This window comes from Paroedura picta, chromosome 3, assembly GCF_049243985.1.
Source record: "Paroedura picta isolate Pp20150507F chromosome 3, Ppicta_v3.0, whole genome shotgun sequence".
Taxonomy (NCBI): domain Eukaryota; kingdom Metazoa; phylum Chordata; class Lepidosauria; order Squamata; family Gekkonidae; genus Paroedura; species Paroedura picta.
In genome coordinates, this window is record NC_135371.1 from 29,748,983 (window position 1) to 29,766,797 (window position 17,815).

The window sequence follows — 17,815 nt, forward strand, 5'->3', positions numbered from 1 at the left end:
TGCCTTTCAAAGAGTCTTTCCAATTAATCAGCTTTCCCTGATATGCGGTGGTGCTAGACTGCCTGCAGTTTCCATTATTGCACAGATGCACTGATGTAAATTTCTTTTATTTGGCCAAGGATGTAGCCCATTCGGTCAATTAACATCACAGAGACTCAGTGATGTTTTATCATCAATCTACAGCTCACAGGGCAGTTTGATCACACATTTCAAGCCACATCTTTAAAACTCTGGGGGGGGGGGAACAAACTTTTTAATAGCACATTGCTCTGTGCTATACAGCAAATCCTTTGTACTTGTATAGGCTTCATTCTAGTTGTCCCTAGAACCTCCTCACCCCATTGCATTTGCCATCTGCCCAGCCCACCAGACAGGGAAAAAAAAGACCTGCATTATGTTAATCTTATCATGATCATTCAGAAAGGTATTTCTAATGAATTTAGTTCAAAAGCTCACAACCATGAACTGGCTGTAAGACAATCAGTCATGACATACTTCTAAGAAGAAATACTATCTAAATTCATAACCATTCTCCCCTTCTCCCCTCCCATCTGATTGGATTAGCAGCAACAATAAAGCACAAATAGGCTAAAGCAGAAATCAACAAACTGTGTATAATCCTAACAACAATTAAGCAGGCTCTCAGACAAAGGCCGATGCTAATGAAAGCTAACTACTACCAGGGGTAGTCAAACTGCGGCCCTCCAGATGTCCATGGACTCCAATTCCCAGGAGCCCCTGCCAGCGAATGCTGGCAGGGGCTCCTGGGAATTGGAGTCCATGGACATCTGGAGGGCCGCAGTTTGACTACCCCTGTACCAACCTTGACATACTGCTGTGGGGCCTCCCGCTTGTACATTCTAATAGCAAAATCAGCCCAATCTGATGATAATCCGGTGATGGGAGCTATGAATGGGCAACACAGATCTTTCTACAAATCTGAAAGGTGCCCAGGTATATGCAGAAAATCTTAAAATAAATACATAAATTGGGGTTTAAAACAAATCCCAAAAGGATAAAAGGACTGCTTGTAAACCAAAACCCTCAGTGGCCGCTTTAAGCATCCACAGCATTCTAGGCTTGGTTACTGTCAGTAAATTCAGGGGGAGAACCCTTTCCATGGCTGTTTTGGTCTTTGACAAAGGATTCATCAAAACAAGGCCTGGCAGCAACCACTGGGTAGAAGAAGTGTTGGTTCTTATATGCTGCTTTCTCTACCCTGATATCACCGCTTGGTCAGAACTGCTTTATCAGTGCTGTGGCGAGCCCAAGGTCACCCAGCTGGCTGCATGTGGGGGAGTGCAGAATCGAACTCGGCATGCCAGATTAGAAGTCCGCACTCCTAACCACTACACCAAACTGGCTCCCTGAAGCCTGCTGGGTGTCTTGATAGAGCCTGGTTTGCATGGCTCACTGAGGCCTGGCTGCTTGCTATTGTTCAAGAACAGCTACTCTATGAAAGCCACGGTGATGCAGCAGTTAGATCTTTAGAGTCGGGTCTTGGAGACCCAGATTCAGATTGCCAGTCTGCCATGGTGATATTGGGCCAGGCATAATGTTTCATAAGGTGGGCTGTTGAATGGATGAGAAGGAGAAAATGGAGCAGGCAATGGGGAAATATGCAGATAGGCCTGACCCAGCAGCTTGCATCACGTAATTGGGTCATAGTTTTCCTAGATAGAACCAGGAAGTTTTCCTGTGGAATTTTCCTAGGGAGAGGGGGCTGTGGACAGAGGGACAGATAAGGTAGGTTAGCTGTTGTGTGGGAAGAAGAAAGAAAAGCAAAAAAATGAAAAGAAGATATATTAGAAGAGGGGGAAATGATATGGCCCTCACAAGTCCTCAGTGTTCCCACTTGTATCTATTAGTCTGCCAGTTACAAGTCTAATTTGTAAATGCCACAAAAAGTAATTTTGGTCGCGTTAGACAACATCATCTCTTCACACAGCTGAACTTGGCAGGATTCTACAAGTAGTAAATGATTTATCTCTGATATTTGTTCCAAGAAACTTTTATCAACATTATATATATGTTCTACTATCTTCAGTCCTGTGATGCAATAATACTTATTTTAATTGGTAAATTGGTTTTTAAAAAGGCATAAGAGTTGATCAGTTGTAAATTATTGAACTCAACACTGTTTCTATACAAATCTGGTGGTTTTGCAAGGACAGCTCCCTAATATTTCAGGCAATTTCCTGAGACTTCTTTAGTCGAAAAGAATATAATGTATGCATTTATAAGCCCCTATTTCTGTTTGACCAGTTTTCTGACAAATGCTAGGGTGCCTAATAGATTTCCAAGAAGTTGTATAGGTACAGCAAAGTGGTTAGATCTCTGTATTGGAGCCTTTCAGGTTCAAACATATTCTCAGTAGACATAACATTTTATTTGATACAGTATATTAAGTCAATTTGGGGGCATATGGTTCTCAAGCTTCTCTTTTTGCTGTGTTTTCCAGGGATGTTTAAGAGGTTTATGATGCTTCATATTGGGAGATATATCAGATTTTGATCAGCTGCTCCATGAATTTTGGTGAGAACAAGGAACAGCAAAGGTAGCCAGAGGAGGAAAAGAAAAATGATACCTTCAGAGTTAGAACCTGGCACATGTAATATTATATGTAACAACATCACTAGAAATCAGATTTAGCAACAAAAGGCACCTTCACATAAATGGGGGAAGGGAGGATTCTACTTTGCAGCAACGGAGGAATAGCCGAAGTGAAATAACTGTTGGAATGGAGGGAAATAGTTTGGAAAATAAGTTTCACCAGGTAGAGGCTCACCTTATCCATTTAACTTATTTTTCATCTTCTTGTTTTCAGAACGAGTATAGGGAGTTTTATCCAGAAATAAATTCCTGAGAGAAAACCTCTCGGAGACCCATTATTCACGGCGAGGGCATGGCCCGGCTCAGGGCCACGGAAGGTCCGCATTATAGAAACGCAGGAACTTCCGCAGCTTCCTGGATGTTGCAGGCATCTGCAGGGGCTGGGTCGGGCTGGTGCTTTGCATAATTGCCAGTAAATTATGGTGCATAATTGCCCCGAACTATGGGGTAACTGTATGAGCCTCTTGTGGCGCAGAGTGGTAAGGCAGCCGTCTGACAGCTTTGCCCATAAGGCTGGGAGTTCAATCCCAGCAGCCGGCTCAAGGTTGACTCAGCCTTCCATCCTTCCGAGGTCGGTAAAATGAGTACCCAGCTTGCTGGGGGGTAAACGGTAATGACTGGGGAAGGCACTGGCAAACCACCCCGTATTGAGTCTGCCAAGAAAACGCTAGAGGGCGTCACCCCAAGGGTCAGACATGACTCGGTACTTGCACAGGGGATACCTTTACCTTTACCTTATGGGGTAACTGTAGGGATACTGCACGCCCCTGCAGGCTCTGCGGAGCCTGCCCCTACTCTCCCTGGCCCCTCTCCCCTCCCCCCTGGCTGCTGCTGCTTACCCTGCTGGCCAAGGCGCAAAGCACGTGTGCGTGCACTACACCGGGATAGCCCCACACGCCCCGTCCCCGTGCATTCACAAGGAATGGCGGGGCATCCTGCTCCACCGCAATGGTATGGGGGCAGCGTGGAGTAGCTGCCGCCATGTATAAAGAGTCAGAGTGGTGTGGCCAACCTGTGGAGCCCAGATATTAGCTAAAGAAAGGTTAAAAATGCCCACACCAGTGGACACCTTCATAGTTCACAGTAACTTCAAGGAAATGATGTGCAAAATCCAAATTTGATTACAAAGAGATTTTAATAAATCATCATAAAAGCACACTAACTTTGATTTTATAACCCTCGAACACACATAGCAAAGCCAGCCAAAGCCCGAGATGAGACGCATAGCTAAAACTGAATATCTTATGCCCTAACTGCTGGCTACAAATTAACAATAGCATAATAATAGCAAAGCTATATCCTTTTTACCTTTTTACCATTGAGAAACCCCTGAAACTTTGAGAGACACCAGAAGTGGTGTGATCATGGGTGGGAAGCATAGCTGTGTACACACCCACTTGGGGTGCCTCCCCTTCCTGCCCCTTTCAGGCCCATCATTGGCCATTGGGGGGAGGCAGATTGGCATGACCATAAATGGTTATATCACAAAAACTTTTAAACAAATGTTTAAACATATATAGAAAAATACTAGAATTAAAGGCCATTGTAGCTGATACAAGGGGTGCTAGCGGGGTATGGGAAGAAGGGAAAATAGCAAAGAGAGAGGAAGGTAGAAAGGAAGAGAGTGATTAAGGTAGAGAGATCGTGGCATTGGGAAGAGCAAGGGGAGGGGTTGTCTAGTCTATAAGGGCATGAGGTTGAATATGTTGTGGCGGGGGGGTTGTGGTGGCATGGTGGCAAATGAGGGCATGGGTGTGGAGAGATGGGTGTCAAGAACCTGTGGTTTGAAATGTTAGTTGAGTATGGGAGAGGACTGACCTCTGGGAATTGTGACATAGTGGTTACAACTTTCAAGAGCCATGTTTTCAGATATGTGAAGGAAAAATCAGACTGGAGACTCTTCTTAGGAGGAGATTACATGGCAACCAATTCCTCCCAGTTCTGCATTCAACCTCATTTCCCTTCTTGTGTGAATTAGGCCACAAACACTGTAATGTCACCCTGCGCTAATCCACATGGGGTAGTCACAGTACACAGGTGTCCACCCTGCTCCTTCTGTCTCCATTTTTTACTGTTGATATAATGTTATGTGCTCACATGCTTCCTTCACTGTTGCCGCTTAGAAGAAGAAGAGCTGGTTTTTTGTACCCTGCTGTTTACTACCCAAAGGAGTCACGAAGCGGTTTACAAACACCTTTTCCCTTTCTCTCCCCATAACAGACACCCTGTGAGCCAGGTGGAGCCGAGAGAGCTCTGTGAGAACTGGGAATGGTCCACAGTCACTCAGAATACCTCAGTGTCTCAAAGCAGTTTAAAATTGCCTTCCCTTCCTCTCCCCATAGCAGACTCCCCGTGAGAGAGGTGGGGTAGAGAGAGCTCTGTGAGAACTGGGAATGGTCCACAGTCACTCAGAATACCTTAGTGTCTCTAAGCAGTTTCCAATTGCCTTCCCTTCTTCTCCCCATAACAGACACCCTGTGTGGGAGGTGGGGCTGAGAGCTCTGAGAGAACTAGGAATGGTCTACAGTCAACCAGGAGGCCTCAGGTATCTCTAAGCAGTTTAAAATCGCCTTACCTTTCTCTCCCCATAACAGGCACCCTGTGAGGGAGGCTGCTAGGAAGGGCGGCGAGAGTAGGGCCGGCCTGTATTCAAGATCGGACACCCTAGACGCATTCTTCCCACAGGTGCGGAGAGGAACCATGGATAATGATGGGTGTGAAGCATAGCTGTATACACACCCATCTTGGACCCCTCCCCTTCCCACCCCTTCAGGCCCGTCATTGGTCATTTTGGGAGGGGTGTTTAACAAATTTTAAAAATATGTAAACATTTAATTAATTCCCATTCATTTAGGCAACCCTTCTGGGGCTGTCAAGAAACCCTGGGTTTTCACAAAACCCTGGTTGACAAATTCTGGTCTAAATACTCCATACTGACATTCAGGGCTCTCAGCCTGTTTGGATCAGCATGTTTTGAGCATGCTGCTTTGGAGGAAAAAAGCTCCCGCAAACCTGTTTGGCAACATTTTAGGTGCTTCAGTGGAAACTGAATAGAGTGGATTACTCACCTTAAATCTGAGCAAACAAGGCAAGATATAAATGTGTATATTAAATAAATGAATACATGTACCAGAGACCAGAATATTGCTGATGGAACAATAAAAAAGAGCTTTGATGCATTATCTTGGTTTTGTTCACCTATTCCCCTGACAAATGCTGATGTTTGAAGTTTTGTCTTTCCTCAAGAGTGCATGATAAGCACACTACATGGGTGAGTGAATAGATGGGTTATTTATTTTATTGCTTATTTATGTGGAAAGAGTAGTGACCTTAGGACCACCAGCACAGTGAATGAGGAATTTCTGAACAACCCCCATTCAGATGATTAAGATCTGACTAAAATGATGGTTGGGCTGAAGGGCAGTCTTCCCTTTGCTGATACTTCAGGCAATCTTTATGGTGGGATGTACTAAGCTGAATAAATGTTAAGGAACAACGTATTTTTTGCAAAGTACATGGGTAAGGAAAATGAAGCCCATGTTGAAACATTTATTCTCCAAGTAGTGAAAGATTAAACAATGACAAATCATGTTTTTGGAAGCAGCAAATACTAAAACCCAGCAGCTTTGCAAAGTGAATGGGGTACAAAATGCCGAAAAGGGAAGGAAAGACACAGTCCTCCCAGCCACACCCAAAAATCCATACCCCAAATGATTTTTGTGGGCAAAGGTCAACAACAAAAATGATAACCACGCTCCGTTTTTTTTTTTTTTTTACAAAAAAGGGAAGGACTTTATGATGACCATCTGTGTCATAAGCAGCCTTTCAAGAGGCTGACAAAACTTCATGCTTAAGTGAGACAGCCCTTCAACATTCTAGCTGTTCTCAAAGGTTATTAACATTCTGTACAGTAAACAAATGTCCTACACAAAAATCTAGCTGGAATAGAATGGGAAATTCAGTCACAACACATTCTGGAAATTCAGAGGCAGAGTAAAAGCCGTTGAAAACACATTTTCCAAAGAATATGGCAACATTAGAAAGCAATTGAAAGTCTTTACCAAAATTTACTGTACCAAATTTTATATAAGCAAGTATAAACAGTTCTCTCAGGCTCTTTCAGCCCCACTTACCTCACAGGGTGTCTGCTCTGGTGAGAGGAAAGGTAGATGACTGTAAGTTGCTTTGAGACTACTTCAGGCAGTAAAAAGTGGAGAATAAGAACCAATTCTTCTTTCTCCTCCTCCTTTTAAATTAGCCTCCAAAATATTGGGTCATCTCCAAACATGGACAGCCAACACATTCTCATTAGGTTCAAATGAACGGTGATGCTACCCTGGCAACCTAGTGCCTGGTGAAGGACACTTTAACCTTCAAGAATATAAATTATATTCCCCAGTATCACTTGCCAATGTACATGCATGGGGCAAATCTTCTGGTTCAATGAGACTGCTGGCAAATGAAAAGAATCTGAAGGACCAGTGCCTTTGGCCCCTCAGTTTGAAAAGCAGGTTGACACAGCTGCCGAGAGTGACTCCTGTTTGCAACATCTGTTTTACCAGCTATCTCTTTTTAAAGGCGCAGCCGACCTGGTCACACTGATCCCCACCGTTAGATTAATGCAGCCTTTCTCAACCTTGTTATTGTTGAGAAATCCCTGAATATTCTTCAGGCTTCAGGAAGCCAAAGAAGTGGCATGATTGTGAAGAATATTGTTGGGAAGCATAGCTGTGTACAAACCCAACTGGGTTCCCTCCCTTTCCCACCCCCTCCAGGCCCATCCTTGACCATATGGGGGGTTGACATGCCCATATATGGACATATCACCCTATAAATATTTTAACAATTTTAAAAAAAACATTATTATTTCTCGCTCATTCAGGAAACACCTTCCTGAGCCATGAAGAAAACCCCAGGGTTTCATAAAACCGTGGTTGAGAAAAGCCTGGGTTAAGGTAACATGCTTTAAGTTTGGTGGCTTATGAAGAGAATCTAAAAAACTTTATCTGGACCAGAATGTGGCTGTCCAATTATTCTCAGAGGCTGGCTGATAAGACATATCTCACCCATTTTGATATAGCTGCACTGGCTGCCAGCTTGCTTCTGCATTTAATCTAGTGTTGGTTATGATGTTAAAATCTTTCCTGGCCTGGGTCCCACAGGTGCAGCATCAAGTGCTATTTTGGTTTATTTTTTGCCATGATGTCTGGGTATAAGTTTTTACTTTGAAGGATTTTAAATTCCCTTTGAAGTTTTCTGATTTTTCAGAGGCTCCTCCAGATTTGCAGAAACAACTTTTCTAGCTTGCATTGGCCCCATTAAGGAGACATCTTGATTGACGTGTTGGGGCCACCAATGGAAATTAGATATATACTTGATGCTAAATGATCTTCCAAAGGCCAACTGCTTCCTACCTGTTAAGCTGAATGGTTGCCTAAGCAATGGAGCTTTTAAGCCAAAATGGCTTGAAAAGGAATGGAGAAGCTGAGATGCTGTAATTTTCTTCATGAAAGTAAATGACCCAGAAGGCCACCAAATGTGCATGAGTGAATAAAAAAGAATATATTTATTCAAATTTTAATTGAACTAGACAAGTGGTGCATCGCAATGGATGCGACAAGAAATATTTGCAAAGCCGAAAATGTGGTTCACAAGAAAGAATGTTATTGGGAAGTCCTTCTCAGGAAAGTGGAATCTCTATTAAATATACTATGGGAAATGTAAAACCTTCAATCAGCCTAGTAGTCGATTTTCTATCTCTCTCTGTATCTCTCCAGGAAAATCTGTTCTTTCTACTATCACTTAATGGAGGCTATTACCAAATTGAAATGTAATCTTAGCATTGAAAGCAATACACCTGAAATTCAGAAAGAATGGGGCTTACTCCTCCCGCAAGCCCCAGAAGAAATACAGGCCCCATATCTTTCTGAACATATCTTTTACAGCTAAACAATTCCCCTCCTTTCTCAATGATGATAACTGGGATAAGAACCCCTGTTATTTGCTGATATTTTATAAAAATTGTCACTGAACTGATGTCCGGAAGATTGGATGGGTCCCCTTGGGAAGTCATGCCACTACACCGGTACCATCATTGGCGTGGTCAGTTGTGGTACTCTCTTGTCGCCCCAGCTGGCAGTCATTCTGTTATAGGCAGGGCTATATCTTTTTTACCACCACGTTGTATTTTTTTTCTGTAAAATTATATAGGATTATTTTAATGGGGTTTTAATCGGGGGTTTATTGTATTTGGGTTGTTGTGTAACCCGCCACGAGCTGACTTGCTAAAAGTGGCAGGTAACAAATCAAATCAAATCAAAAAATAAATAAATAAATAAAATAATGATAATAATGATAATAATAAGAAGAGTTGGTTCTTATATGCCGCTTTTCCCTACCTGAAGGAGGCTCAAAGAGGCTTACAGTCGCCTTCCCATTCCTTTCCCCACAACAGACACCCTGTGGGGTGGGTGAGGCTGAGAGAGCCCTGATATCACTGCCCGGTCAGAACAGTTTTATCAGTGCTGTGGCGAGCCCAAGGTCACCCAGCTGGTTGCATGTGGGGGATGCAGAATCAAACCTGGCATGCCAAATTAGAAGTCCGCACTCCTAACCACTACACCAAACTGGCGTAGTCAAACAATAAGTCAAATTGTTCAAGGATTTGAGACCATGACAGTTCAGAATCAGTGGGATGCTATAACATTTAATGTAGCTAGAGGTTAGTGAAGCCGGCTGGATTAACATCTCAAGAATATGTTCAAACTCTTTTATGAAAAGAGTTTGTTTGGAAATCCTAGACCATCTCAGCACTAGATATATTTTCATAGCTTACCTGCTATTTTCTGCAATGCTTCCAAAGTGTCAAAACAGCCAGAAGCAATAACAACAACAAAATCTTCAGCATGGAGATGAAATGAAATAGTTTAGAAGAATGGTTGTTCAGGGCCAAATTAAAATAGCTTTCAATTAATTGTGAAATTAATCATTAAAGTTTCCTCAACAATCATCTCTGAAATTTCAAAGTGTTTACAGACACTTAAAAAAATAAAAGCAAAAAAAAAAAAAATCTACCAGAAACATTTTCTTCCCAGGAGCTTTGCATTAATGACTATTTTCTTCCTTATGCCTGCTGAATTATATATAAGGCTTTCTCCATGATGTTTATTCTTTCAAACTGAATAATTTCTATGAGAAAGGAAGGAATGGGAAAGTGACTATAGATGACCTCATGACAGATGGGTAAAATCTGTAGCTGGTCTTCATTTTTAGTGATTATACACTCCAATTCTTGCCTTTTTAAACAACTTTGCTACCGTCTTCTGTTAGGGGAGTATTCAAAACTCCAGTACAGCCCCCCTTCCTTTCTCCAAGTTCAATTTGGGAAAGGAAAGATTTTGGGGGGAGCAGAAAGCAGGGTCATTTAACCCCCTACTTTTTGCTCCTGGAGGAAAGTCTCCAGAAACAGATAGCCGTGCTGTTTCAAATGGCCCTGAGCTAGAAACCCAATTTGCAGCAAAGCTCATGGCAGCTCTTGTTCATTTCACTTCTTAATACTAGTTTATCTAGGAAGACTTCTTTTAAAAATTCCAGAATATGGGAGAATGAATGGCTTCCTGCAGGCTTCCATTCCTTTATTTCATCCGTATTCCTACCATTCCAATTTAAAAAGTGGAAATTTATGATGGCGTCAGGTTATACATATATGTTCATGTGCACTGGGGGAAAACTGCATTAAAATAATCTTGCATCACATTATGATTGTTCCATTGTGTCTTTTCATCAATGCATATGTGTATATCAGTAAAGCATTGTTGAATGTAGACTGCCACCACTGGCCATGGCAAGAAGGAGGTAGTGGTGGCGGCAAACACTTTTGCCAACAGCTGTGAAGGGCAGAGGGGCGGGAGGGGATGGAGACAGAACAGGATGTCTCTGCTGGCTGAGCACTAGACAGGGATGTCTGCACCTGCAGAGCTGGGAAGGGACAGGGAAGACGAAGCCCCACCGAGGACGCACACCTTACTTTTCCGCCGTTAGCCTGGTCTGGAGGACTTTGTTGCTCTTTGCCAGCACCTTCTTTTCCCTTTGCTGCCACACTGCCGGCTCATATGCCTTGCTCACAGTGTCTCTCACGGCGCCTCTACCCTGCACGCGCTGCACCGCCGGAAAGTGCCCGGCCTTTAAATCCTCACTCCACACCTCCTGGCCCTCGAATTGCCCGCCCACACTTGGCTAATTGCTGCCCCATGCAGGAGGTCGCGGTGGGGCATGTATGAAGATGGCGCTGCATGACCCCTAGGCAAGATTCGGGGCTAGCTGCTCTTGGCCCGTGCTGCCATGTCTTTCTTCAGGCAGAGAGGTAGGGAAGGAGCCCAGGCCATGGGGATGGGTCTGGGGAGGAGGCTCATGGCATTTGGGAAGAGGCCTGGGGGAGAGGGGCATGGGACTTTGGAAGAGTAGGGAGGGGAGTTGGGAAGAGGGCTATAGGGAGGGGTCTGGGGGAGGGTAGTTGGGAAGAAGGCTAGGGAAGTTTCCGAGGTGAGGGGAGTTGTGAAGAAGGCTGGGAGACGGTCTAGGGGGAGGGGTTTGGGAAGAAGGCTGAGGAAGGTTCTGGGGGAAGGGGATTTGGAAAGAAGGATGGGGAATGGTCTGGGGGGAGGGGAGTTGGGAAGATGCCTAGGGGAGGGGTCTGGGAAGATAGGAGTTGGGAAGAAGCCTTGGGGAGGGGTGTGGGAGGATAGGAGTTGGGAGGAAACCATGGGGGGGAGGGAGTGGGGGGCCCTTTCAAAGCCTGTAACGAACAGGCTTTGAATCTAGTCATATATATAAAGAGTAATTCATACTTGCTGAAGGTTCCATGCTGAAGCTTCCAAAGGTTCCAACATGCTGAAGGTTCCAAAGACTCCTTTTGGTGGCATCTCCCCTCCCCCAGGGCCAATTGCTGCTCTTGCTGAGGATTTTGCACCCCCTCCTGCTTTCAAGCCTGCTGTAAAGGAAGCCTCTAACAGATCCTGACTGAGGGCAGGGAGGCATTTCCAAGAGCAACATAGCGGAGTCTGAGGGCATGTGTGTGCTTTGTTTTTGAGAGGTTGGGGAACCACTATACCAAACTGGCTTGGCAAGCAACTGGCTCAGTTGCCACTACACTGCTCTTCAACCAAACTGATTCTGTAAGCAGCTTCATCATGGAGGAACTGGTGTGAATGGATTTTCTAAGGTGGACCATGTTCTACCTGGAAAGATAGTACTTTGCCCCACAGTGTTACTCTTTGTGTGTGACTTCAGAAATCAACAGACTTGGCTGACATAAATGCAATCCTCACATCCATTCTGTTTAATGATTCATTTAAATTAGTGTTCGTATAATACCGCCCTCAGGAAATGGCTTAATTTACATGAGCATATTGTTTGTTTAAGAACCGAAAAATATTGAGGTCAAGGGGCAGTCAAGACTTTTAAAAAAACAACCCTGTGTTATGAAGAAGCTGCTTTAAAAAGGTCTAAAGTTTCTCACCAGAGATCATCTCCTTGAAATTGTCTCCATCAGCTTCCCACACACACCAATTTCAGTTTTATAACACCCCTCGCTGTGCTAGTCTTGGCGGGGAATTTGCCCATCTTGCAGAGCTGTGCATGAATAATTCATTTAAGTGTCATGCTGATTCTCAAAAGGTTGGCATATCTTCTTTTCTTCCTTTTTTTTTTTTTGCAAGAGTAAGTGTTTAATAGAATTCTTTCTAAACAACCCCAAATATAGTGTTGCCTGAATTTAATGTGGCACTCTTCTGTAAAAGGTTTGGTGCAATAAGAGATGTAATGAAGGGGGAAAAATTAAAGCATATGGTCCCCCATTCTCTTCACAGAGAGAGGGAAAGAGTTTGGATTTAGTCATATTTATTTTTTCCAAAGCCTGATTCAAGGCTTTAAGGTTGCAAGTGGTTGCAGAAGTAACCTGTCCATTGTTCTGATTTCATAGGCAAGGGGAACAAAAAAGAAACAGTTGTCCATATCATTGACATAATTCCAGAATAAGCAGCGATATCATTTTAAAAACGTGTGTTACATGGAGTTTTACCATTGCAAATCATCGCTTTGGCTTGAGGTACCTAGCTGGCTTATGTGACATTGGTCTAGAATGTTAGGAATATAAGACCACCTGCCCCATTGCAGAAGCTGAGGAAAGTGAACGAAGCATGACATAAATCTACATCATGTTTACATCATGAGCCATCACACATTTTTTTTCAGTGGAGGAGCAGCTGTGGAAACTAGATAACATCTAGTTGTGGAAACAAAATGAAGTTCCTTCAGTATGATCTCATGTCCATGTGCATTGGTACAAAAAGTTCACAGATAACCCTGGAATGCTGGAATGCTATGAGGCTGATTTCCCACAAGTTTTCTGGTGCTTCTACTAGTATTCCTCTGCCCAACTCTCATCAAGAGAAAGAATCTGTATGCTTATTAATGAACAACAGTTTCACGGCATGAAGGAGCACCTTATCAGAGGTTTGCTTGGAACGTTCTGAGTTGGGAAACAACTGGAGATTTAGAGGGTGGAGGCTGGGGAAGGATGGGTTTGTGGAGGAGAAGAACCTCAGTGGGGTATAATGTCACAGAGTCCATCTTATAAGGCCATCATTTTCTCTGATTTCATTAACCTGGAGACCCGTTGCTATTTTGGGAGATCTGCAGCCACCACCTGGAGCCTGGCAGCCCCACCACTTAGGGGTGTGAGTGCCTAAACCGGTCTTCTCGGAAGTAAGTTCCATGTTACTCAGTTGGGCTTACTTTCACAAAAGTACCCTTACAGTTGTGCCTTGACTAGCTTGACGTGTCTTGTACTCATTCATTATCAAAAAATTAATAACGTTTTTTTCTCAGAAACTGTGGGGTTATTTATTTATTTATTTTTACAAATTATGAGTATTTGTAAGAATATTGTATAAATGAGACAACTCCTTTAGAGGAAGAGTGAGATTAAACAAGTACATGGAGGATGACGGGTGACTAATGCTGTTTGCTTTGGCATTTTTAATATATACAGTGTATGTCAGTCCTGTCCATGAGAAGGAGAAATAGCTTCCAATTTCATACCACATCTTCCTTCAGGGGATTCTGTCTTGAAAATTGCTATAATAGGGAGGATTATAGATTTTGACTTTTTTGGCAGATTTTTTCCCAAAAAGGGATCCAATTTCCATATACCATTCATAAGGAATAACGAGTAGGAAGCAATGCAGCCGTGACACAAAACAGAGCTTGCATATTTAAACTTATCTAGAGGCAAAGAAGTCTTTTAACTTTTACTATTTCAGGTCAACATTCTTAAGGCGATTTTATAAAATGTCAACTTGGAGCACATCCACATGATCAATTTGCACAGGACTCGTTTGTGTTGAGATCATCCTAGAGTGGCCTTGATCAGGGAATGATGACGTCCTAAGAGGTTTGATGCCTCCCGGAACATGTTGAATTTGAAACAGTGCAATTTTAGTGTTTACAAGATGGTTCACACTGCCAAAAATCCCAAAATATGTGAATCGGTTTTTACAAGCGTCTCTTGGTTCAGATAACATGGGCTCAAAAGAATAGTAGGTTACAGTAAACAGGCAATGCAAGTCCATAAGGATACAGTGATGTTTTGGTTCACAGTTAGTTTCATCAAAAAATCATTATCATGTTTTTCATTTATATTCATTTTTACTCTTTTCAATATAAAAAACATTTGGTTTTACATTATGTTGTTGTTGATTTGGAATAAAATGTGCTTAAGTTATACCCGTTTCCCACAGTGTACCAACTGGAAGTCTTTTGACAAATATGAGAACATTTTGTAGCCAATCCACACGCATTTTTAGTAATAATATCTTTGATTTTCATACAATTAATGTGAAACTCTCAAGGACTGTATTTTTCTTCCACAGAATAATCCTTTCCAAATTACAGAAAGATTGATGAAAGGGTCTCAAGTTTTGAGTATTACAATAAAATGGTGGAGTATAAAAATAAGTGGCCATTGTAGCATCTAAAAAGCTACTTACCCAGCTTCCATGAAGTAGGGAGACAGATTTCTATCTCCAATTGTATTCATTAATAACAGGAATCATTCAATCATTCAAAAAAGTAAACAGAATCTTTAAAAATTAATCTGAATAAAATCGCTTAAAATTATTAATGTAAGCTGGGTGGAGAAAGCCATGATGGAGGATCCCTCCTTCCCTGTTTCCTACTCCTCCACAGCTCCCAAAGCCTGGGCCAGGAAGGAAAGGCCATGGGGGACTGCCTCCTTTCTGCCCCCTCTCCCCATCCCCCAAAGTCCAAGCTGGGTATGAAAGGCCATGGTGAGTGGGCTGCCTGTTTCCCACCCACTCCAATATCTCCCAGAAGCCAGGCTGCATGGGAAAGGCCATGGGGGAGGGCTGCCTCCCCCCATCTCCCAAAGGCTAGGTAAGGCTGGGCAGGGAACACTGTGGTGTGTGTGTGGGATGCCTCCTTCCTGTCCTGCATCTCCCAAAGGTCAGGCTAGGCAGGAAAGTTTTTGGGGGGCTACCTCCTTCCCACTGCTACATCTCCCAGGCAATAGGCTGGACAGGTAAGGCTGTGGGGGGTGAGCTGCCTCCTTCCCATTCCACCATGACTCCCAGGGGCTAGGCTGACTGTGGAAACCTGCTGGATTCCCCAGTCCCTCTGAGGAGAGGGAGGAGAGGGGAAAGTAAAGAGTGCTCCAGTTGCCAGCTACAGTACCATGTGGAGGTATTGTGGGCCCAGGTCCTGTTAGGGGGGACTCATCAGAGGAAAGCCTTGCCAAATGCTCAACTGGCAGAGAGCTCTGACCAGCAAGTGAGAACAAAGCTGCAGACAAGCCAGTGCTTAGATTCCAAAGTTGTTGTAGGAGCTCCTCATTCCTCTGCCCACCTCCAGCTCCAAATCTTGTGAGCCCACCTTGGTCACTCTTGCCAATTAAGCAATGCCACCTATGTGCTGGAAGAGAGCTCCTGTCTAAAAGGTCCCAACCATGTTAGCAAGACAGTTGCTGACTGCAGAAAACTATGAGTCATCACAGAGTGGGGACTGAAAGGTTGCTGATAGCCTATATTAACTTGAGGCTGGGAGGTCTGGGTTGTAGACACAACTTGTGATCTGCTTCTTCTGCTGATGCCCTTGGAATGCCTGAAAGAACCCTTGACTCAGTGGACTGAGTTAAGACACTCATTACATTCTGCCTGTCTCTTGGCATTGAGTTAATGATTCTCTCTGCCTTCCTGGTAGCTTGTCAGTGCTTCCTTCCAGCTGAGAGCTGAAACCTGAGACCAACATAGGAGGCAAAGGAAGCAGCTGGCTCTCATTGGCAGAGTACAATTTAGTTTGGCCCTCATTGACAGAGTGCTCTCTCCCTATTGACAGCACATCCCCAGGGAGGCCAAATCAGGTAGGGAGTGAGTTGTCTGCATATATTTGAATTGATTTTCCCTCATTGGCTGAGTGGTGTCTCCCTGTTGGTGGCACACCCCCAGGTAGGGCCAATCAGGAAGGTAGTGAGTTGGCTGCACATGACTTCAACTTTATAATGTTTAGTGAATAGTGAATTGATTAGTAAATATATATATATGTATATATTTGTTCTTATTTCAAAACAAATTGTTTATTTGGTCTGGAATAAATGCATATCCGTAATAACAGTTATTAGCCTAGAAATAATTTTATTAATCTGTCTCCTGACATGTCGACTACAGTGCAATTCTCCACAGAGTTATTCCAGAGCAAGCCTAGTGATCTCAGCATGCTTAAATCAGAGTAAGTCCACTTAGGATAGCAATGTAAGACACTTATTAATGAAAAGGCGGGGAAAGATTTCCCCTCCGATAATCAGTCGCTTAGAGCAGTGGTCCCCAACCCCCAGTCCGGAGACCGGTACCGGTCCATGAATCAGTCTGTACCGGGCCATGGCTCTTCCTTGTCCTCCTCCCCAGCTGCTGCCTTAGGGGCTGCCCTGCCACTCTGCTGCCAGCTCACCTTTGGTGCTCTCCGGTGACCAACATGGCTGGGGCTCCCCCTCAGCATGGCACTGCACAGCTGCTGCTGGCAGCACCCCCCAGTGGGTGGCAGGAAGTTAGGGACGCCGGAGGGAAAGCAAGCGGAGCAGGGGCTCAGGCGGCGGCGACGTCCCTCGGCAAAAGACTACTGCCCCCGGGCCTCAGTAAAATTGTCAAGCGTTGACCAGTCCCTGGTGATAAATAGGTTGGGGACCACTGGCTTACAGAATACCCCTAGTTACTTTTGTTAACTTCCAGTCAGTTATAAGGATAAAAATATTAATTAAAATCTAACACTTAAAACCCAGTCCAGCATAAAAATAGATAACTGACAGCTTATAATGGTTTTCAAATTAAAACAGTGCCAAAATGTCCACTCCTTAATTAAAAGCTGAGATGACTAGAAATATTTTGGTGTGTGGCACCTTAAAGAAAGCAACTTAGGCCCCTGATGATTCCCAAGGGGAAGGGATATAAGTGACACTATTGAAAAAGCTCTATCTCAGGTAGCTACCTACCTCACCTCTGAAAACTCCCTCTCGTAACCAATGTATGACTTTTCATAGCTTCTTGGTCACATATAGCCTGTGTAAAGACCATAGAGTGCAAAGAGGGAAAGAAAATGGCAGCACAATCCTAAACAGAGTTGAACTCTTTGAAGGCTGGAGCTCTGTTTAGGATGGCCCTGTCAGTCTTCTGTAATTCATCAAACCTTCTTTTCTGTGTCCAGGAGACAAAGTGCCCTTGCCTTTAGCAGGAGCACATAATTGCTGGAGCAGTTTAAAGTAAACCAGGCAGTTGGTTAACTTTCCAGGCCCTTGCTGAGCACTTTGTTGGGTGCAGTAAACAGCGACAATATGACACAATTTGTGTCGGATCATCTTTCGATCCCCTGCCATTTCTAACTCCTTCTCTTGTCATTCAGTTCATTTGAGGAAATATCTGCAAGCTGAACTTGGATCTTGTTTCCCCTGCGTTGCTTGTGTTTCTCAATATTCATTTTTTTTTCTGCCAGTATGGATGCCATCCAGCCTGCTGGGTTTTCTGGTTTGCTTTATGCAGATATGGCTTCTCGCTCTCTCTTCTGTGCCCTCCTCTCCTTTTTCTTCATTCTCACCGCACCTCAGCAATTTTAGTGCAGAGACTGATTACTGCCAGTCCTG